The sequence below is a fragment of the Corvus moneduloides genome, chromosome 5, assembly GCF_009650955.1.
Source record: "Corvus moneduloides isolate bCorMon1 chromosome 5, bCorMon1.pri, whole genome shotgun sequence".
Taxonomy (NCBI): domain Eukaryota; kingdom Metazoa; phylum Chordata; class Aves; order Passeriformes; family Corvidae; genus Corvus; species Corvus moneduloides.
Window position 1 is genome coordinate 55,520,842 of NC_045480.1, and position 23,950 is coordinate 55,544,791.

The 23,950-nt window shown below is 41.9% G+C and overlaps 1 long non-coding RNA gene across 1 annotated transcript in view; it reads right to left on the bottom strand.

Annotated features, from left to right (window-relative positions):
* The window catches only part of LOC116444339, a 399,973-nt gene that overhangs the window by 56,327 nt on the left and 319,696 nt on the right, over positions 1-23,950 (bottom strand). The window contains exons 16-17 of the long non-coding RNA XR_004240279.1: positions 23,677-23,713; positions 20,371-20,513 (exon numbers count right to left, since the gene is read on the bottom strand). This is a non-coding gene — a long non-coding RNA (uncharacterized LOC116444339). The remainder of the gene's footprint in view (positions 1-20,370; positions 20,514-23,676; positions 23,714-23,950) is intronic.

A 23,950-nucleotide genomic window follows, 5' to 3' on the forward strand; every position in this document is an offset into this window, starting at 1 on the left:
TGTGACTATATAATGACCTTGTTTCTCCTCTTTTTTTATTCCACAGACCCATCTGAAGTGGTTTCAACCAGGATGCAGGAGATTAGGCCTATTCCCGACAGCATGAAGCAAACTTTGCAAGAAGGGAGATGGAGTGATTTATTTCCCATATCGGTTCTCCTCAAGGCCTTGCCACTGAGACTATCAATGAGCTGCCAATTAGTACTGCATTATCAGAGCTCAGTATCAGTAATGTCAACAATGAGACAGAGCCGTAAATCTCCAGTTTGATAGATCAGAAAAGGTGTGTAGTGTTGACCTTGGCTGAATGTCAGGTGCCCTCCAGAGCAGCTCTTATCACTCCCCTTCCTCAGCTAGACAGTGAAGAGAAAAATGTAATGAAAGCTCCTGGGTCAAGATAAGGACAGGGAGAGATCATTCACCAATTAACAGCATGGGTAAAACAAACTCAGCTTGGGGGAAAAAAAATTAAATTGATTACCAATTCAAATCAGAATAGGATAATGAGAAATGAGAACAAATCTAGAAACAGCTTCCCTCTACCCCTGCCTTCTTCTCAGTCCCAACTTTACCCTAAATTTTCTCTATCTCCTCCCTGCCCAGCAGTGCAGGGGCACAGGCAATGGGGATTGTGGTCAGTTTGTCACATGTTGCCTCTGATGCTCCTTCCTCCTCAGGGAGAGGACTCCTCACACTGTTCTCCCTGCTCCAGCAGAGGGGGCATCCCACAGGAGACAGTCCACTATTTCTCCATGAGTCCTTCTCACAGGATGCAGTTCTTCATGAACTGCTCCACTGTGGGTCCCTTTCCACGGGTGCAGTTCTGCTCTGGCACCTGGAGCACCTCCTGCCCCCCCTCCTTCACCTGACCTGCTTACCTGGAAAGTCAGGAAGCAGCACAGGTCACACCACAACACTTAAATCAAAGCTCCAGAGTTACTGCCTTTCCCTTCTGTAACAAATTCTCCTGTAGCACCTTCCCTTAGATACTGTGTATTATTTAAAAAACAGTACTGCTAAAACCCACAAGTTTTTCATTGCTTCAGAAACCTGTGCTTTGTCTGTGGTATTTCTAAACAATAGCAGCAAACATTTAATTTTAACCTTAGCAGTAGCAAAAGACTACAATGCGCTAAAAATTGAATACAGAAACAAAAAGCCACAAGCACAATATTCAATTAAATTAAATGCCACTTCATTTGTTTTCTTTGAGTCTTGACAGCTCAATACTCAATTTGGGGGAACTGTTCTTTGGTAAACATTTTGAGAAGGTAAACAATCTACTTGCTTTTTCTTTTTTGAAACATTGTTTTCTTATAGCCAGCATTTGCAAGAATGCAATTATCAATTTCTGAAATGTACCCCCCACATCATATTGCCTTCCTTTTGGAGAAGGCAGGACGATACTTGCTTAAAATGAAATCATCATAAGAGGAATTTTTATATCTCCAGGGAACAAAAAGATGACAGAGTCCATGAGGGCAGAAGTCGAATATGCAGCAGAAAAGGGCATAGAACATTCAGAACACAAAATCCCAGACACAGAATCTTCTTTTCACCTCAAAACTAGTGGTAAAGAAACAGGACACTCTTGGACTACACATGTACAGCAAGCAGGCAATACAGCCCTGTCTGAAGGGAGAACAGTGGACTGTCAGGGGCAGGAAAACACACACAATACTCAAAATGAGCTGCTCTGGCCACTCCTATGATGTCATGGTTTTTTAGCCAGCACAAGACACAGAATCAAACATCTGACAGATTTAGGCATATTCATTCCCAAAGGGCTGCTGAAAATCTGCCATGTAGCCCATATGTATATCCATGTCAAAATTTGAAGGTGAAATTCTAATAAGCTTATTTAGGGCCCAAATACCAGCAAGAGATTTGGATGCCTCCAATGCCCTCGCAGTAAATAGTCTATTGTGCTACTAACTGTTATTGCCATATGCACACCTTCAGGTGAGGGCTTGTATTGCCATTATGTATCTTTATTACCTGCTAGGAGAGAAGCTATTGGACTTATAATTATCCATTACTAGTACCTGGATACATTTCCTGAGGGAAGCTCTCCACTAATTCATACTCTTGTCATGCTTGCTGCATCGCATCTAATGTCGTTTTTCTAAATTAGATAAATAAAATATTTATATTTGGTGACCTTGAAAAGAAATGTGGACCACTAGCTTAGGATGAATTTCCTGGAATTCAATAAATATTAATAGAATACAACAAGCACCAGAGCAGAAAAAGAACGACTGATACACCCCTAATGAGTGTGGTGGCATTTATTATTTAAATGACCATCAGAAACACTCTTAGCCTTTTGAGGAATTCAAGCAGAAGTAGTAGACAGATGCTCCTGAGTGCAGGAGATTAATCATTCTCTCTGTGCAATGCAGGACCAATTAATTTGTTTTTTGTGTTGCGTTCTTCCTTTTTTTTCTCCTCACCAGTTAAGAAAAACAAATTAAAATCTGGATCTTTCTATGTGTCTAACTTACATAGTCAGAAATATTTCTGTGGCTTCTGGGTAGGAGAAAACACTTTCCACACAAACTCCCATGGCCTGGCTACAACCAGTTGGGTTAATCCTCACAAGCAAACTGTGTTTCAGAGTCAAGAGGACAGGCATGCTGTCACAGAATAAACAACATTTTCATGTGCTTGTGGCAGAAGAAGCACCTGTGGTCAGGAACGGAAACTGCTGGGTTTTAGGAGATCTCAACTCTGTCTGTTAAGCCATGTAACAGACAGAGAGGAAGGACTGGCCTTAAGACTGAAGTTTTGCCGTGCTGGGATCTGGGTAACATAAGTTACCACCGCCTGATTAAAATCAATAGATCGTGGTCAGAGACACCAACCAAGACCATGGCAGACCATTGCAAAAGTTGAGATGAGAAAGAATGGGGATATATATTTACTTTGCCTTGAGTCTACAGTGACTGGTCCCAGCATATGTCAAAGAAACATCGCAAACCCAGAGTGGACCAGTCCCATCCTCTGGTCAATTGTCTTTGCTCTACCATAGCCCTGTACCAGCACCAAAGGGTCAGGCACATTGCTTACAGGAGCTGTGCCTTGCCTTCGAGACTCAGATCTTGCAGAACATGCTCTACCATGCAGTCGCAGGCTAAAGGAAAAAGGTGTCAAGTTCACTTTGGCATGAACAGACCCTGGAGTCAGACAAAAGCTTTAAGTTCCACATTGTGCATTTTGCATTTCATTGAACAAGCACAGGAGATTTGTCACAATGAAGTTCCGATGCTGGTAACAATGCAGTACTGATTATTTCCACAAAGATGAAAGGAGGGGAAAAAAAATCATGTCAAATACCAAGCTACATGGCTATATAAGGCAAATATGAGGGTGAAAAAGAATTCAAAACATTCCAGTGATATAATCAGTACTGCTTGGCATTTCAGAAAAAAAACCCAAGCAAACTTCCAAAATAATAGACTGTTATTTAACATAGAAGTTTTTCAAATCACGATGAATGAAAATGGAAACAAAATTTAACATTTTGGTTTATGTAAAGCAAGAGAATTAAAGGCTTAGTACCACTTGTTCTGGTAAATCTTTGTGAAAGATAAAAGAAAGCTGAAGCTTTTAGTCATCCTCTTATTAAAGATAAATGCAGCAGAAGAGGCACATTTCTTATCCCTTGCTACTCCATGTCCTTAGCCTCACACCTTGATTTGCTGGCTGTTTAACAAGAGCAGCTCTTGCTTTACAGCTGGCTTGTAAGGTTTTGAAAGGTTATAAAATTTTGAGTAGCCTGAAGCTGTTTTAGATAAGCCTCAAAAAAAAAAGTAAGATGTTCGATGGGATAGTTACTCCACCCTTCCCTTGCCCTGCAGAGCTTCGCTGATAAGTAGGTATCTCTCAAAATGCTGCAGACAGGAGGCCTTTTACCTCCAAACCAAATCTGAGTCCATGAATTTCCAGGTTTTGTTTCAGTTGGCAAGTGGCATTCCTAATATGGGAGCTGGAAATCCTAATGTCTTTTGGAGGGTATTTGTTGTGATAAAGATAAGTTGGTAAGATATTTGTAACATGCTTCAGAGTTTAAAGCCAGAGCCTTATGGGGCTAGCTCTGATTTCTGGCAAACAGTTTCAATGAAAATTAGACAAGTGAGCAACCAAGTGAAGGGTAGTCTTGTTGCAGTGGAATAGAAACTAGAAAGAGGATGGCATCTGACTTTTAAGGTTGCATTTGTAAAGGTCAGGTCCACACTGATTAGGTATCACATCATTGCACAATTGTCTAGATCAAGTCAGATGTTTACTGCAAGCTGTATAATGATCATCTACTTGAATGTGATGGAAAAACTTATTATGTGCTGATATGTCTCTTTGAAAATAAGATTGGAGCAGAGACTTTCCTTTCTCTTCCTTCTGCCTCCAACACTCTCCACAATGGTTTAAGTGAATTTCATGTTAAAGGTATAGACTTAAAATTCAAGAGATTGAATTTTCAGTTCATTATCAGAGCACAGAGTATAGGTAGGAGCTGGACAGATTGTTGAGCATGACTTTACATATTCCCTGATATTTCAGCACAACCACATCTACTAATAAAATATATGTTCCTCCTGATTTTTAAATTTCTTGATGTTAAACAAATCACCAGACCCTGGCAGCTTTTATCACCATTCCCTACTGTGCAACACTACATTTAAGCACCTGCTTACCATTATACAGGTGTTGACAATCAATTGATTTCAGCACTTCCTGTGTCCACATTGATTACAGGAATATTTTAGGCTTTGGGGCATATTGCACAAGTAGGTGGATTGTGCACCAGACAATGGACAAATCCTTCCACAGCAAAGCAGCATTCCAAAGGTTTTGCTGTCAGTTCCTAAAGTCATTTAAGCACAGGCAGTGACAGGGTTGATTACAGAGAGATTACAGTGCTGGCATGGGTTCAAGTCCTGCTCCACCATTCACCTCCTCTGTGATCTTGGACAAATGATTTAAGATAATGGTGCTTCTTTGCTTCCCAAAGATGGTGCAAGAGGCACAGATACAGTGGTGACTGAAGATCTTGCAGCCTCCTACAAAGAGGTGATAGGTCACCTCTGCACCTGCAATTAAGATCTATCCTGGGGAATATGAGTATGTGAAAGCAGAGCTAACTGCTATTTTCCAAACCTAATCTTTCCATAGGATTGAATCATCTTGATGTTTTCATGCATCACAAAAGGAAGTCTTGCCAAATGCAGACCTACATCCTCATATTAATAAGAAAAAAAATTAATTATTTCTGCTCCAAACAGGAGGGTAGTTTAGAAATGCCTACTAGAATTGAAAGGAGGAAAATTAAGTTAAGCATTCACTTTACTATGAAATTGTTTTGACAGCTTCTACATAAGTATGAAGTATTTCCAGCCAATCACGTCTTTCAGGAATATCATTTGTCTATAATGCAAACTGATATTTGCATGCCTTACAACAAAAACAACGAAAATGCCCATATACCTTTGGAAGAGCAATGGACCTCTGTTCCTGTTGTCTTGAAGTGCAGCTAGGAAGGAACATGAACACCTCTGCATTTGATGGAGTTTACACTCCAGGTCTGTATCAGGCTTTATTGCCACTAAAAGGACATTCAAACCCCCTATGGCTCTTGCTCACAGTTCAGACACTGCTAGATGAGTTAGAGTTGGAAGTACTTCCAAATGATGCACAAGATCCATTCAACACTGGCAATCAGTGCCCCATAATTACTCTGTGATCAAGTCTGAACTTCACTGTTACAGATTCAGGAACATATGATTCAGTCTCTGTATCAACAGGTTCAGTCAGGTGAACATGTACCTGCACCTGAAAATTTTCTCTCTAGCATCTGTTACAAATAAATACGGGTCAGGACCAGCTTCCAGTGAAGCTTTGAACAATCATTTTTACTCAGAATGCATTGCTCTTGTTATTAAAAAAGGATTATCACCATGACACTGGAACCCATGAGTGGTGACTGATGTCCACAGAGTCTACATAGTGTGTGTTATGTCACCTGTCACTGGACAGATGGAGATCACCACAGTTCTGTCCCTAAAGCAATCAGCTCAGATGTGCAAGAGATAAAATCCCTCACAGTTCCACTTTCAAGCAATGGTTTGTGTGGTGCCCCTGCACACAAGCGTCAGTCCTTAATAAAGAGAAAAACTTCAAAAAACCCAAATGACACATAACCCAAAGTCTAATTTTCACACTCTCCCTCCCCACCCCTCCACACCCATATGGTAGACTTCAGAAAAAAATGTTTAGAACATGATTAGAAGAATTATAATAATTTAAACATTATTTCAAATGGTTTTGGTATTCTGTAAATATCACAGAATGTTATATGGATTTTTAATTTCCTAATCATTTCTATATTCCAGAAGAAACGAATCCCTGTGACATTCCACTGGATAAGGCACTAAATTATAAGCAAACATGTGATACTGCAGAGCAGGCATTTTAAAGCCTTTCTTTAAAAAAAAAATATCATCCTTGATTGAAACATCTGTGATTTGGTTTATGCAGGTGATACTAAAAACAGTTTCCTGATGAACATAGCTTCTGGCACTATTATTTTTTTTTGAAGAGGCTGTACATCCGAACAGGGTTTCAAAAGGGATTGGGCAAAACAATAATTTAAACTTTTGACTTATTCAATAAAAGATCATTTTTACCTACACTGAATTGAAATGCAATTGAAAAAGAAAAAAGAACATCATTCAAGTTAGAAGTGTGTTTCTTTCTTAAAGAGATCATATATACTGTGTGAAAAAAAATCCCCTTTTTAGAATGGGAACAGAATACATACGCCATGCCTCTTGTCTCAATAACTAATTAAGTATGTGTTTAAGTGCTTTGTTTAAAGACATGCCTGCATAGTAAAGGCAGAAGTGTCTTATTGAATTCAAGAGTGTAATTGCTAAGTATACACTTCAATGCTTTGAAGAACTGCTTTTGATTTGATGGAGAAGAGTTTCAGAGGGAAAAGAAAAAGGGGTCTCCCTGAGTTCTTAAACTGAACTGGATATGTGATTTCTGATTTACTGGAGAAGATGCCATCCGCAGCACTTAATTTCTTTCAAAGGAGCTCTGTAATCACCTCTTGGATCTTGCCAGTGTAAACACGACAGAGCCCAAGAAGCTGCTTTGCAAATGAGGTTTAATGCAGCATGTGATACACCATATAGGACCGGACAGCATTAAACAAAGGTTAATCCTCAGCAGCAAGAGATACGAAGTGGATTCTCTTATTGAACACCCTAACAGCAAGGAGGGAGAGAAGAAAAAAGCATTGCCTCTCAGATACTTAATTATCTGCAATGTATATGCAAATATCCAGAATTTGATGAGGTCTTTACTTTTCACCTTTAAGCACCACATTAGTAATTCATGAAGCCACTACTAACGTTGTTGAGTGCAAGCAGCAGTGAAAATTAAACACTAACGACTTCAGAGGTAGGGTGCCCATAAAATGAGTAGGTACCTCTGAGGTCATCTGTACTACCTGAACATAAGCGATAGAAAAATGTACATTAGCTCAGTGTTTCATCAGCTGCAGGTTTCTGAAAACCATCACTAATGCCAAGGGTAGTTATACAGACAGCAGGGGAGTTGCTACAAACAAAAGTTCACACCACCATTACTAAAAAGATCTCCACACATTTCCTGGCATTAAGTACCACCAGCTTATGAGACAGCACTTCAGAAAGGCAGAAAAGCAAAATAACATGCCAGCAAGTCCCTGGGCCAGGGAGGTGACACAGCAAGTTAAAAATCTGTGACCACTTTGTTTCCTTTCCTGAGGACATGAAGAGTCAAGCAAGTTGCAGAATGATATTTACTTAAGTCACTGGGACTTCAGGGCCACTTGTAAAGTTCTAGTTTCCCAAAGAGTTAATCTGTGACAAACCACGCTGCAGAAAGTCAGCAATGACTTTGTTAAATTGCTGCAAGAAATCCACTAGCTTTTCAAACTATCCAAGCAAGTATATATTGGATACAGCTGTTATAATAAGTTTAGTTCTGAGAACTACCAATACAGTTTATGCAGTGTTAAATAGCAAGTATTGAACTTACAACATAAAATTACAATGTTATTTTGACATGAATGATACATTAGTAAATTAAGATAGCTGCTCTTGGCCTAACAGCAACCAGGCCTCCTGTGAAGATGTTTCCGTACAACTCATTTTCCATCTTACTGTGCTTTCAGTATTTCAACCCAAAAAGAGCATTGAAAGAATTGTTTTTTTTTAAATAACTTCAAGAAAAAGAACAAATCAATGGACCCAGTGTTTCCATGCTCTTGAATTATTTAAGTACTGACACGATTCCAATATTCATCCATGTCAGAAAATGTGCTGCTCTGGAAGACCATAGGCCCACAGAGCTGTAGTAATTTACACCCCTGGAGAATCTGCTCTAGACCATGAATAGAGAGGGGAAATTTGATTTTTAATGTGATACCTCCATGGAAACCTGGGCTTGTAAATTAGAGGTGTTTCTGTCTGCTTTGATTTTTGATAGATATATATTTATTTATATTATATCAACAAACTTGAGTGTTAGCATGGATGGGTGGTAAAGGCCTCCACACTGATGTGCATTAAAAATAATGAAATCAGTTCCTTAAAAATAAAAAGGGACAATAGGGGGAAAAAATACATTTTCCAGAGTTAGAGTACAGCTTTTTAAGTAGATTCACAATATAAAAGAGATTAAATGGAAAAAAATCCAAATACAGATGCTGCACAATCAGTCAAACAGCATATATTTTATTACAGGAAAAAGAAACAGGTAGTTGAACCCTTTGCAACACACTGAGATTATTCATTCATTACGGGTCTGTCAGAAAATGAGAAGGACAGGATAAAAGATTGCTGCCATCAGTGGCACTCCCTGAATTTAACAAGGTAAAACTCCTGTTCAGCTGGAACAATGAAATTATTGAAGTCTGAGAAGCGCAGGATGAGAAAGCATCAATGATTTATAACTGACTGAGGACTCTGCCTTGGCATGTCTGTGAATTCCACCGCTATGGATTCACCCGCCTAGTACAGGAGAGGCAGCAGGAACACGTCTCTCCCATCTCTCCACAGACCAGGCAGGACACCAAAGGTACATGTCAGTCTCAGGTAGGAACATGGAGCCCTTTTAAGCACGGTACCACGGCAAGTCCACTGGGCTTTTATGGAGCCATTCCCTGCTCTGCTGAGTGTACCTCAGACCTGCAAAGACCTGCCTGTTCTTTGCGAGACTTACTCCAGTGCTCCCCACTGCTGCAGTGCCTGGATCTTGTCTATGTACTGCTGGGTCTGGGTTTCTATTCTTCCCACAAATCACACAAAAGCTGAAGATGTGGCTTGGAAAAAGATGATGCTGCCTGTCATCTATGCCATGGCCTGACTTGAACCCCACAAGGCCCCTACAACAACAGTTATGACTGGAGACACTAGAATACGTTCAGAAAAGGGTTTAAGATAAGTATGGCCAAACCAGCACCTTAGGGCCAGAACTAGATAGACTAGGAGGCAAAGTTATGACAGTCAATTCCCATTTGAGTTGTAAACTTGTATGCTGCAGGGCCAGCATTTACACCTGAACCTGTGGAACAAAACATTATAGCTGGAAAAACTGGAATCAAGACACAATCTGACATGTACAGTGACACACCTGGCATAGAAATGCTAGAAAATAACATTTGGATAAAAATTACAGTGATTCTGGCAATTCTCAGACTCTAATGTGTAAAACCCAGGCCTTAGTTGTAGGGATTTAGGGAGACGGCATCATAATTGCTAACCCCAGGATTTCATTTCCTGAGGCAGGTGACTCTGCCCAGCTGTCAGCCTCATGTTCTCTCTCCACTCCCATCCAGTCTTACTCAGCAAGCACAGGAAGATGCCTGCTCAGTGGTCTAGCTGTGTGTGTAGTGCCCTGCTCCTACCTTTGCAGGATTTGTGGATCTGCTTCTATTTAAAGTAGAAACACTGTTTTTCAGCATGAGAATGCCACTTACTGCTGGGAATCCTATGCAAAAGAAAAATAATATATATTAACGTATGTAAAACTGAAAGAAAAACACTCTGAGAAAAGCATGTAAGCTGCCGGGGGACAACTCCTGAGAAAATTGTTATACTGCAGTTAGTGAATTACTTTTTTCAGAGAGGCAGTAGCTGAAATATCAATACCCAGCAAATGACTGTCTCGATTACAGTAAATCCTAAAGGCAATACAGCCTCTTCAACGGAAGAACCACTGCACTGCTATTTGCAGAATCAAATAACTTACTTCATGTGAAGCCTTTGATTTCTGCATGCTTGTTTTGGACTTTGAAGGTTGAATTATACCTTAAAACCTGAGCCCCACAAAGGTTCTTCTACCTTGGAAAGTGGAAACAGTTTTAACTGTGATGATAAAGGGGAAATAATGTAAAAATTGGTATGGAAAATCCTGCCAGCTACAATTTGCAATTCTAGGCTGATCTTGGGAACCCAGCAAGGTTATGATTTAGCTTCAGTTTTACCCCAGAAGAATAAAGCAGCACCTGGGAGCAATAAAAACAACCAAAAACCCCACACCAAACCCAAGAAATGAAACGCATCTTTAGTATGGCCTTACTTGTCTACAAAGCTTCATTTAATTTGTTTCAACCATCACAACTAATTTAAAAAAATTTGTAGTGTTGTTTTCTTTCAGTCTACCTGTTGTGTCCTATTAAAACTAATTTTAAAACCAGAGATCTCAAGGTTGTGCCTGGCTCCTCATGCTCATTTTAAGGACGCAATGTCAAGTTCAGATGTCAGCAGAAGCCTTCATAGACTGCCTTTTATTTACAGGTTTTTTTTGGTTTTTTTCCTTGCCCCTTCAATTTTCTATGATAGTAGGTTTCCTAATAAATACCACCTCCAAAGTGTAGTTCCTTCTCCTAGCTGAACACAGCTTCCTGAGACACAGCCTATTTTTTGTGAAATGAATCTGAGTGACTCACATTTAGATAGCATCATATTAACTCATTCCTCAAAACAGGTGTGTAAAATGAAGCTAGGGACAAACTGGAGTTCAGAGACCTCAGGAGATAAAAAGGGCAAAGGGGTCTGGGTCTTCATGGAGAAGCACTATATCAGATGCCACCTGTCAGAACAAAACCAAGGTTTTATTTATTCATCAAACCTCCGTGTGTAAAGTGGGGTTTATTGACATTCAAGGAATGCAACACATTTTCCCTGAGGATTTCCTTGTGCAGACACCTGTTATTATCTAATAATATGTGTCTTGCATTTCACTATTCAAATATATGGACAGTCAGTATTTTCTTGGGGTGCAGCACAACCCAGAACTCACCAATATTCTCAGGCTTCTGCCTGAAAAGCAAGCTTTGACATTAGGAAGGGAGTGGACACATCACACTCATATTTCTACTTTTGCTAGAATATCCTTTGAAATCTTGTCATTTTTTAAGAATGGAAAACTGGGAAAAATCAAAATCTTGTATCTTGATATAGATACACAGACGATGACCATCTTACACAATGCTAAATGTCTAAAAGTCAGGCATCTAGGCTAAGCTGGTTATTGTAAAGAAATCAAGCCCCTCTTGCAGATAACCCACTCATATCGGAGCTTAAACCATTACTTAGACACTTGTCCCACAGATGGGTAAATTAATCCTTCCCTAGGATTCCTATGCACAGCCTTGTCTCTGCTTTTCTTCCATAGCAGAAACTACAAGCAGTAGAAACTGCTGTCTTCTATTTACAATCAGTGCATCACAGCTCCTAAACCAAAATCTGGCAGAGTTTCAAGAGAAGAAGCTTCCCTCACTCTATGCCACAGAAGGAGATGCTGGTTGCTTTCAAGAGTAGAATTATGAAGAATTTTTAATGCTAATAGTGTGACACAGTCACTTTGTCTGTTTTGAAAGACATACACATGGAGGCTGAACGTCATAACTCCATCACTACTAATCAAAAGCATCCTAAAAAGAGCATTTTATAGCGTTTGTCACCAAAGTGAGAGACAGAACCATGCTAATCTATTGTATCAGCATTCTGCAGGTCTGAGCACAGCAGCAAACCCCAGTTATAGTGAGTGACCACAAGAAGCATCTTTGCAACTGGTCTTTTGTGCCTAATCCTTTTCCACAGCATTAGAGGGAAAGCAGTTAAAAACATATTCAGGACTGGTAACAGAAGGCTTATGAATGAGTCTGAATGAGCCCCTCACAGACCTAAACCACAAAACTGATAGTAAAACCGAATTATTTTGTGCTTGGACCAACAATCTGACTCACACCCTGAGTTTCTTTGCTGTCCCAGCAATTAGGTTACATCCAGTGCCACAGACTATTGGGAGCTAGCTGTTCTTTTCCCTCCAAAAACCAAGTCACCATTCAGAATGACTCCAGTAGATACAGCAACACATGGAGGCCTCCACAGTGGTCCAGCTTTCCTGCACAAAAGCAGTAAGACTTGTACTAATAGAATATCTGCAACACAGAACTCCCTGTTAAAAGAGCTGGCAGATGGCAATTCAGAGGATGAATTCTGGAGAAAGAGAAACAATGAGAAGTAAATCACAAAGAGATTGGCACAAAAGCTCAATTCATGACCTTTATAAACCCTCTGTGCACACAAAGGCTAGCTATACTTTTTGGCTCAGGCTGAACAGGATTTCTGTACAGCTTTCAACACTGCAGGTGCAGATGAGTAAACAGCAAGCCTGGGGCAACAGCAGCACTCATAGAATAACCAGAGACTGGTTAAGGCTTCTGGCTATTCCTTCAATTTAAACCTCATTTGATGTTTGTGCTCCTCATGGTGCCCTGACTGTGTGGGAACCCTGGTATATTGGGCTGGAATTTAAAAACTGGGTGTTTCCCAAAGGTAGAAGACAGGCAGGCTGTGTGCTAGCCTAATTCCTCCTTGTTAGCAACAGCAGCTGACAAGCTTGGATTGCTGCCTGCCACCTTTGTGCCACAGAGCCAGGTGATGCTGCCACCAGCCAGGAGATGCTTTCAAAGGCCAGCTCAGACATTGTCCCTGGACACATCTCCTTTCCCTTCTAGTGCCCTTGGTCCTCATTCACTGCAGAAGCATTTTCTAAGGGACAGATAGGTTCATCCTGGCTCCCTTATGCTCACCATCAAATGGGCATGAGGGAAACATCTCTTCCCTCCATCCTTCAAACAGAAGATACAGGGTCTGAACCACATCTATTCCTGGTTTGCCTGCAGGCATGGAGAATTTAAGTGCCACAACAAAGTTCAAGGCACATGGGAAGGATCTTGTGACTCTTTTTCACTGTAGGCAACAGAAATGGCCCTTAAAACTCTGAATACCAAGACAGCTGGGAATTACATTCATTTGCCCTTGGAATGACCATATAGTTTTCACTGACCTGAAAAAAACCCCCAATCTTATTTCCACCCAAACAGTACAGCTCCAATTATTCAAATACTTCTCGGGAGATCCAAAATACCAATTAAATTTGGAAATGTTGCCCCTGGGCTTTAAGGACTTGGGCACCCAAGATCCAAGCACACAGACTTCAATGCTTTTGGCTGCCTCTCCAGGCTTTTCAGGCAGCAAGGCTGTGCTCTGGGACTACTGATCCCAAAGGCCAGCCAGCTGGCCTTGGTAACAAGCGGGTGCTCATGCAAGCAATGCCAACACAACAGGAAGGAGATGCCAGACATTTGCCTTTGTAGTACAGCACAGGGAACATGGTTGCATCCTAAATTCATCTTTCCAATATATCTAGCTAGATTCACCCGACTGGTACACATCAGCAAATTATCTTTCTTCCTATAACATCTGCTCTTTGCTCTCAAAAACACACCCAGCCTCACACAACCAGGGCTGTGACTAGAGGTCATTTGTGAACAGAAAAAGAACAGGACTCCCCACACGCTTATTTTGCATGCAGAACAGCAGGTGTCACTGAGTTGTTGGCTTTGAAAACATGCAACTAGCCACAGAACAGCCCACACAGCCCCACAGCCCTCATTATGCCATTAACAAGGGACTATTCATCCATCTCCCCTTGCTTTAACCAGCAGGTCTGTTATCAACACCACTGACAGCAGCATCACTTCTTACATATAAGCATCCTGTCTTGCAGTCACCATGTGCTGCTTTCTTTGGGCAAGTTTACATTACAGCTTTTAGAAGGGTGTAGCATGACTATGTTTCATAGGACTAGAATTCTTTTAGGGCAATAACACTTGTTCTAATTATGGCTAGTTAGGATTATTTTATATATATAATGTATAAAACCCCCAATTTTTCATCAAAACAAGCTCTCTACAGATAGAGCTTGCATTAAGGAGAGCTTCACTTGGAGAAATTGTAGAGGTTCAGGAAAGATGTAAAGAGAAATTAGTATTTTGATTATGGGAAACAATTTGAGGGATCTTTGTCCCTGTTGAAGAGCTGCATGGAGCGTAGTGTATCACACTAGACTTGGCCAATGCGCACCAGCACCAGATTCAGGCTCAGCTCAAGCTGGCACATGGGGAGAAGGGATTAGCAGCCTTCCACAGTGACTTTGGGGTGACCTGAGTGCCACGGCCACAACCACTCAGCTGGTCTGCAATCATTCTCCTGGCAAGCAGCAGTTGGACAGAGGGCCTCAAATAATTAAAAAGAGCCAAGGCACTTGAAGGGCCAGGCACCAGCCATTGGCTGAATAGCCAACAATGGCCAAATCAATAATTTAACCACATACCCTGGGGCTTAATGGACTTTCAGCGAGCTGCAGAGTTTAGGTTCCTGCCTACTCCCCCAGAAGCTACTATTTTTCCTTCCAGAATGTTTGTTGAACCTGACAACACTGACTGAAGGAGAAGAATGTGCATAATTAATTTGAAGTGACCTTTTACATATAAGTGATTTTATTTTATATGTATAATTACAGAGTTAAATCCAGAGGGGAACATCCAACAAGAGCATCCACAGTGAGACTGCCACCTCCAAGGTGAGATTTGGGTGCTAAAGCAGCTTCAGTAGCTAATGGTATACACTATAAAAAATTGTGAGTATATTCTAATTCTGACAAAGATTTAACTTTGTCCTCCATAAATTACATGCATCTAAACTCCATCCCTGAGGCCTGATTATGGAGCATGAAAGACCAAAGGACGCTACAAATGGCTTTTCTTATACAAGGTTTTTCTTAAGTATAGGCATACAGACTTTTCTGAGCCATGCCACGAAACACAACTCCATATTCATTGCCAATTTTCTTATGCCTCTGACCATGCATACACATGCCAAGACAACCTTGGTAATTCACTCCAAAAGCAGAATTCAGGAGTGGCAGCAAACTGGTGTTGGCTTGATTACTTTTTTTAATGATTGTTTTGGTCTGGTTGCTTTTTTGATTGTGGGTTTTTTTTTGTTTTCTTGGTTTTTTTTTAAATCTGGGTTCTTGGGGACCAGTCTTGAAAGTGCCTCATTGCAATTCAGTAAGAAGGCAACAGCAACCTCAAAGAAAAATGTGTTCCTCCATCCAGTTGAGAATTCAATGTTAAGAGGACAATTTCTCAAAGATTAAAACTCTAGAACTGAAAGACTTATTCAGAAATATTCCAGCAAAACGTCACAGGAACCACATCCAGCCTAAAGGGCCTCTATGTGCCACCTAAATCCAGAGCATTCTGGCTGTACTATACCTCCCACAAACTCGGTGCAGGAAATTTCCTGTGGTGGAAAATAAGAATTTTTGGCTTTTCATCCGAACAAACTCCTCCGCCTAAAACATCATGAACACCTTCTTAGCAGCAGAGCTGCATTGAGTCATCATATGTGTTGTACTTTAAAGCTGGAGCCCTATTTTCATATATTGAAATAAAACTAACAGTGAAAGGAAGCTCTTGGGCAAAATATTTTAATCCAAAACAAAGTTCAGCCAGGTTATTGTTTCTCCTCTACCTATTGCAGCAAATATCAGGTGAGATATGATGTATCCTTTATAGGCAGCTTTGTGAAACCTTCAAGTGCTACGTGCGGCAAAGTCTGCTGCTGAGATTGTGATCAAAAAACCTCACACAGGACAAATGTTAGAGCGAGAAGAGAGCTAGGAAATGTTAATAGCATGCCTTTAATCGCATGCTGGCTCTTCATCACAAGGCAAATGGTTTGCTGGAGCTTCAGTTGTACTACAGTAACAGTTTGCTGAGATGAATGTAGCAGCATTGTTAACATTGAACTACTATTATGTCCTTAAGTGTGCATGACTTACTTTTAACAGAACAGTTCAGTTCACGTTTGTTACACAGACAATAGCAGCACTTTGGAAGAGGGTATAAAACTTTCAAATCGCCAGAGACGTGTTCAATGTGACAGTAATTCACAGGTTGTTCAAAGCTCACTTTCAACAGAAAATGATCTCTCCCACTAATGCAGCTGCTGCACCCCCTACCCCATTTTTGGGTCTTTTTAACAGTTATTCCGTTCATAAACTGGTAGGGGAAATAACAGCAAAAAGTTTACAGCCGCTCCTAAAAATATACAGAGAAAGTCTAAAACGTCCTCAAATTTAATCTACTTAAGCTGCGATCATACCTAGAGAGCAGGAATTTCTCTGGGTGGGGAACAAGAAAATGGCATCATCTGTTGAAGTGCAAGAGCCCACGGTTTACTCGAAGCAGACAGAGGGAGCTGTTGCTATTCAAAAGGAGATGCTCCCAGGCAGACACACACGATTATATACAATCAAGCAGTTTGAAAGATGACTGACACTGAAGACCTCATTTACTAAGGGCAAAGTGAAAATGCATCTGTAATTCCCCCCATTTCCTTCTATAGTTTTCATCTCCTCTCGCAAAAAAAAGTGCCACCAACAACACAGAAGTGCTGTGTAACATTAAAAATAAGTTTTTTAAGCCTGCTTTGATTAGAGCCCATTACTGAAGCCAAGCAAATCTGAAAGAATTTCTCTCCCAAGTGCCTTATCCCAATGCAAAGGGGAGCACTTATCATGGAGCAATACAAGGAGTGGCAGACTGAAGGGACCAAGGGGCACTTCCCATTCTGCCTCAGGACACCACGGACCCAGGTTCAAAATGACTGCTGCAGGCTTGCAACACGACCCTAGCCAAGTCACAGCTCTGGTCTACCTTCCTGAAACAGCCTCTTGCCTCCCAGCACTGCTGGGTAGCCATTCTAGATGGGATCCAGCTCCAGTTCACCAGTCTTAGGCTGTTTTCTGTTATCTATCTAAAGACTGGTACCTAAATTGCTGAGGAACAAATTGTCCTCAAAGTCTAGGAGCAAGAAACTATGAGGATGTGTTCTGAATCAGACTGAAGTCCAGTTAGCTGCCGTCTTCTACCTAGCAATTATTTAGGGCAAGGGTCATACAAATTTTTACCCTTCTACAACCTTTCACTCCTCTCATCACTGCTGTCTTCCTGGGGAAGGGGTTCACCACAGAATGGAGGAGAAAACCAGCACCTCAGAGATGCCACCAGCAGAATTGTATCGAAGTCCCTAAAGCCCACAATTGCTCTGTGTTCAGCCAGCAATAGGCTGGGTGGCACAACTCTGTTTTCTTTGCACTTTTTGGCTTTTGCTTTCTAGCAGCTTCATTCAATGCATTAACAGATTCCCCCATGAAGTGCAGAAATGCCCTTGGACCCCAAAATTGTGACAAGACTACCAAGAATTAGTTTAAACCAGATATCTGAAAACCTTTTATTAGCAGGCTCCGTAGCAAATAGTCTGCAATCCTCTTAAAGCAGGGAACTCAAGTCTTAAGAGAAAATTTTAGAAACACAGAGAACATGCCAAAGTATTATCTGCTATACTGCTTTTGCTCATATTGGCAAGAGTGTTGTGCTGTACAAAGTGAACTTTAGTTCAATATTTACTGAAAAAAAAAAAAAAAAAAAAAGCCTTGCAAAAATTAATGGATGAAACACCCAATAAAACAAAAAAAGCACAGGAAGCCAGTCTGACTTTCTGATCCCTTGCCAGCACCACATCCTTGCTAGGCTGCACTCTGCTACAAACAGCAAAGCAACAGAGGACAATAAGAGGGCAGAGATGGTTTCCCATGTTTAGAAGACATCCTTTGGAAGACTACCAGAGAGATTATTTATTCCTTTTTGCCGTGTCTCATCTTTAACAGATGGAATCCCAGTAATTAAACAGAGAATTCTATGGCATGCTCCTATGGATTTTAATGACGGGTATCTACTTGGTTCTCACCCTGTACTTGCTGAAATCCTTCAGGTGGGGTTCCCTGGAGTACTCAGTGTGCCCTGCCTTGTTACAGGCAGTGGCATAAGACCTCCTGACCTCTGCAAGAACAGAGTGCAGCAACATCCTTGCTGCTCCTTCTCCTGCCTTTGAATATTTCTCCCTGCTGCCACAGACTGACTAATTGATGTCAGCTGAATTTGAGCCCCATCTCATGCAAGTACATGGAAGAGACATATATAAATATTCTTCTCAGCAAAAGCTGAAGGCAACCACTGCACAGAGGGGGTTCAATTTCAGAATAGAGTCCAAAACTTTACTTTCTACCCTGTTTAATACTTTGATTTATATCCTCATTAGCCTGGGGAATAGCTCCTATTAAAACTATTAAAGATAATTTTTGCAATAATATCAAAGGATATGAGTAGGCGTAATGATAGTACTAATGATAAAAATTAATAACATCCATTATTTTTAATCATATGTACAGTTGAAATGAATAATCAGGAAAATAAACAAGACATTTTATGCGAACCTAAAACTAAAGGGATGTGAAAACACTATAAATTACACTCAGTTGTCCACTCAGAGTTTAATATTGCATTTTTGCAGACAAGAAAGTATTCTGCAGGCAGGCCAGACAGCCAGGAACCAGTGAACAGCATAACATAAAGCAAATGCCTGTTCAACTCTTCCAAACCTACACCCTTGATGCCTCCCTCACTCCAGGATAATGTGGGCATTTGGCACCTTACTTCCAGGTATGTATGAGACATAACTGGATTGGGGTATTATTAATGCTAAAAAGCATCAGTAATAACATTTCTTCCTTTAGCCTCAACAGCTGTTCCTTTACCACCTCACTGTCCATGTCTGTTCAGATCTTTAGCATGACACTGTTTCTCACTCACAGGAGGGACAGTGCAGCCAGTGTCTCCACAGACTTTGGCAACAGCACATCCTGGGATCAAGCTCAGCTGTCAGCACAAGCAACCCATGAAACTTCACACAACAGCTCTCAGCAATGCAGGCAGGAAACCGGCCTGGCTTAGAGCAAGAGGTCTCCTGCCAGATTGTCATACACATCAGTTGATTCTTCCAACCATGGTCCCTTCCAGTTATGCAACAGCTTCAAAATCCCAACTTGTTTTGGATTTTAAGACTGCAAGATTAATGCACAGCAAGTAAGACAGTGTACTTCTCACTCTTGTTTCAAAACTCTGAAAACATAGCTCATGCTAAGCACTACCTTCATAAATACATAAATGCACCTTTTGGTCTCTAAGATCTCTTCTTGGAAGGAGGACTTCCATTCAGGTTTTAAGAACAAAGTGGCAGTTGGGAAGTCAAGCAAAAAATAGACCTGTTAACCGATGAAGTTATTTTCAACAATAGAACTACAATTTTGGTGTTCATTATAGGCCACCTTAAAGGTTTTGCAGGAGCCTTTGCTTGATATTAAATCCTCCAGTGAAAGTTAGGACAGCCATTTGTAAAATGAAGGGATTGTCTTTTCTGAATCAAGCTTTGCTGCTGTCAAAAGCTCCCTGTTTGTGTCATCTGAAACACATGTCCTGTTTTAATTGTGGAATAAATAATACAGCTTTTGGTCAGCAGACAGGTTGCACCTTCCAAAGTTTGACTGCCCCAAAGCTTCAGCAGCTATGATATTCCACAGCCTCGGCAAAGGGACAGGGAAATACAGGTCACACAGGACATTTTTTGAGATCTGTACTTTTACCTTCTCCTCACATAACATTCTATGGGACAGAGAAAGATCAGGCACAGAAGTGAGCACTGCATGCTCATAAAAAGCCCTTTTTCCCAGCTGACGAATTGAAGTACCACACACTGAGATGAGGTTTGCTGGTTGTGCCACACAGACCTTTTCAAACTTGGTCAAAGCCACCAAAAATCCCAGCTGCTCCCATAAGAAGACTTTCCATGCTAGAAATTGCAGAAATTCCCAAAAGGAGAATTTGACTCCTGGGCCACTGGAAAGGACAAATTAAGGCTAATTTACATTACCTTGCCAGTTTAACACACCTGAGGTCAGAGGAACAGTTTCACCAAAGAATATTGCCCACAAGTTGACAAGGCAAACACTGTGACAACAGTGGCCAGGCTATCCCACATTAGCAATAAAAGGGCCTCTTACCTCCTGCAGTATTTCACTTCTGCATTCCACCAGAAAGGTGATCATCCTGTTCTCATACACCTGTTGGTCCAGCACACAACGTTATGAGGGGCAGTGGTCATGAAGTCTGTGACCTGTTCTTGGTGGAAGGAAGTCTTCACCATCTGGAGAGGTGTAGAAACCAGAGGAAGAAGAATAAACCTAAGTCTTTCTCCAGTTCATCAAATACACAACAGGACTGTTGGTTTGGCCACTTAAAGGATGACAGAAGACACATTCCCTTTGCTGTGAGTACAGAGGCTTCATATCTCATGCAGCTAAAGGATTTAGATGCCTTTCCCCTCATGTTTTCTTATTTGCAAAACTTGTGCCCTAACAACACTGAGTGAGCTCATGAATATCAGTGCTGCCCTGAGAGTGCATGGAGATGATGGAGCACCCAATTTCAGAGCCTTATGTGGATTGCTGTATGGGACACGTACAGTCAAGATACACAGACAGGTATATGTTAACCCAAAAACACCTCAGGCTCACAAGTCCATACTGCACAGCTCGGCTTCTGAAACTAGCTGCTTAACTCAAGGAAAGAGCCTTTAAGGCCTGGTACAGACTAGGACTGAATCTCTCACAGTTGAGACATCCCAGGCTGACTCTCACAGAGCCCAGGACAGCCATCCATGCTCTCCAGGGTGCAGCACACCCAAGCCCTTGCCTGCACCCGTGAGATTGCAAATATTATTTGCATTATATTTGCATATTTGGGTTATTTGCACACCCAAATGACATCTTGAGCCAAGCCCAAGAGCTAAGAAACTGTTGGCATTGAACACTTCACAGCTGTTAGGGAAGCAGAGACTTGACCTGCAGTTATCTACAGCATGCCCATCTCCTTCAAACCTCAATCCATCAGAAGTTTTCGGGTGCAGGAAGCATCACAGAACCTTGCGTGGCTGCAACCCGACAACAGCACCCTACAGCGCTTACACCTGAACCTAAGCTACAGGCCAGCCCCAAACAATCTCATGATTGGAAACAAACCAAAAGCAGACCCCATACATACATCAGCCTCGAAGATGAAGCCCAGGTCCCTAAGCAGCCAAGCAGGAGAAGCAAGAGCAGATTGTGCTCCTCAGCTGGAGCTTAAATAGCAGTGGGTGGACCCAGCTCAGGACAATTAAGGGGTCTAAGGGCTTGCAAGAGCCCTGCAAGGCTGCTGCCCTTTGCTGCCTGAGAGCAGGTGGTCTCTCTGGGAGAAACAGTGAAATCAGAGCATGTTTGGACAAAAATCCCTGGCTTTTTTGGAGTATCTTTTCACATATTGCTTGAACAGTTCTGGGAGAGACAGCCAGCTCCCAAGACATCTTCGCTTCCCAAAACGCAACAGTCAGTGAGGAGATCTTCCAAAGTCAAGAGAATTAGTCACTGCCCCGAACTGGGGAGGAGGGATGAAAACGGAACGTTTTGATTGTGATTGGAAGGGTTTTGTTTAAATCCATGTCCATTCAGTCTACAAAGTAACAGCACTAGCACAGCAGGGTGGCAGATGTGACACTGCGGTGTTGCAAAAGAACTATCTCTCTCCTCAAGAAATGCGTGCAAGCAAGAGAGAGGCAGCAGCTGGGAGCAGAGGCTGGTGGCTGCAGAAACCCTGCAGTCCCCCAGACAACTCCAGGGAAAGGAGTCTGCCCAGACTAAGTTTTATCAGCTGTAATGCTAGGCTGGGTGATAGTCTGCCAGTTTGGAAGGGCTCTGGCCTTTGTTCACCTCTGGATTCCTCCTTTACCACTGGCTGGGGCTGGGGCTTGGCTTCTGTGCATGGGACTTCCCTTTTTTCCTGGCACTTGATCCAGCTAAGCAGTGCAGGAGGCTTTGTGTCTGTCCTTCAGGCACACTGAAAGAAGCAGATAACAATGTGTGTGTCCTCCATACATCCACCCTCAAGTGCACAAACCTGACTATAGAAAAAGAGAACATGATGTTAGGGAGATCTCTGGGCTTCTCTTTGTTTTGATCTTTCTCTTTGCTCAATATTTTTCACTTGTGAGCACCCAGCCCTGTGCTCTCCAGTGAAATTGCAGTTCTCATCATGTCTATGTGCTCCCCAAGCAGCTCTGACAACTTCAGTGCCTGATCCAGTGCTGCTGTCAGTATATTTGCCCCTGAGGAAAACTTCTGGTCTGCCCTCGATGTGGAAATGGATCATTATGGTTGCTTTTACTCCATTTTTTCTCTCAGAAACATCACTTCCCAGATACGAAGGCATTATGTGGCACCCACTGAGCTGAGCAGCCCTTGGAATGGGGGAGGCAACAACCTGGCTGGAACCAGACTAGCTGGTCCAGCCCAGGGCACTGACACCTCTTTTAAATCCTGTTTTCCAAGCATGGACTCAGCAGGGGCTGTTTTGGGGCTGCAAAACCCCAGCTCATCTGACTGTAGGAAAGGAGGGCAAATCATGGGTTTAGGGCTCCAAAGGAAGACATGTGTCCTTGGGCCTCAAGACCAAGAGTCATCAGACCCAGAGACTTAGTCCTGTGTTTTCCATGCTTGAAAATAGAGACAAAGTTTTGGGTTATCCAGACTTGAAAACAGGCTGAGGAGGTTGATTTGGGGGCTCTAAAACAAATAAAAAAAAGGCTTGTGTGTTTGGGGCTGGGAAAAGGGTTCCTGGGGGTGGGCTGGCGTTTGGAGTGGAGACCAAGTCCTGTGTGTTTGGGCTTGGAAACGGAGATTGACTCATCTGCTTCTGAGGAGGGGGGCAGGAGCGGGAGGGAAGGTGTTGGGTTCCAGGCAGGCAGGAGGTGGGCAGGTGACAGAGACCCCTGTCTGAGGCGGGGGTTCAGTCATGTTGGTCCCCAAAGTCTGAGACACCAGCATGAATGAGGCTGAACTCAGCGTCTGAAGGAGTCTCTGGGGGAAAAGACATTTTTCACACTGTTTTTGTGTGTCCAACTCTTTATTCATTGTGTGTCCAACAGCTGGAATAGTCATTAAGTCATTAGTTCATATTTAGAAAACGTACAATTATGGCAGTTCATATTCCTAGGACAATGACTGATTTATGACCTTGTCAAAACCCACACTGCTATGAGCAGAAATTTTAATTAGCTTAAGGACAGGTGGGGCCGTCCCTGGCCAGGAGCAGAGCAGGCAGCAGCATTGTCCTCTGCACAAGCAGCCTGGCTCCTTCCTCAGAGATTCAGGGAACCCTGGGCAAGTCTCTCCCCAGCTCCTTTCAGGGGTAGAAATGATGTGTCCTAGCACATCCATGGTTCCTGCTTGGCAATTTGTGGAGGCAGTGTCACTGGCCCAGTTATCCTCACTCACCACAGATGAACCCAAGACTGAACCAGCTCCTCCACCCCTGGAAAAGAAGGCACTTTTTCAGGAAGCAGCCAGACAGTATCTTCAAGCTTATATGTTATACAATATTTTCTGTGCTTGTTATCTAATTATTAAGTGTTTAATAATCAGACAATATTTATAAATTAGTAATTAATTATTATTTAAATACTTGTAAGTTGATTATTAAACGTATACTCAATATTAAACTATGATACTTATAATCAAGTGATAGCAGCAATTTATTCACAACAATGTC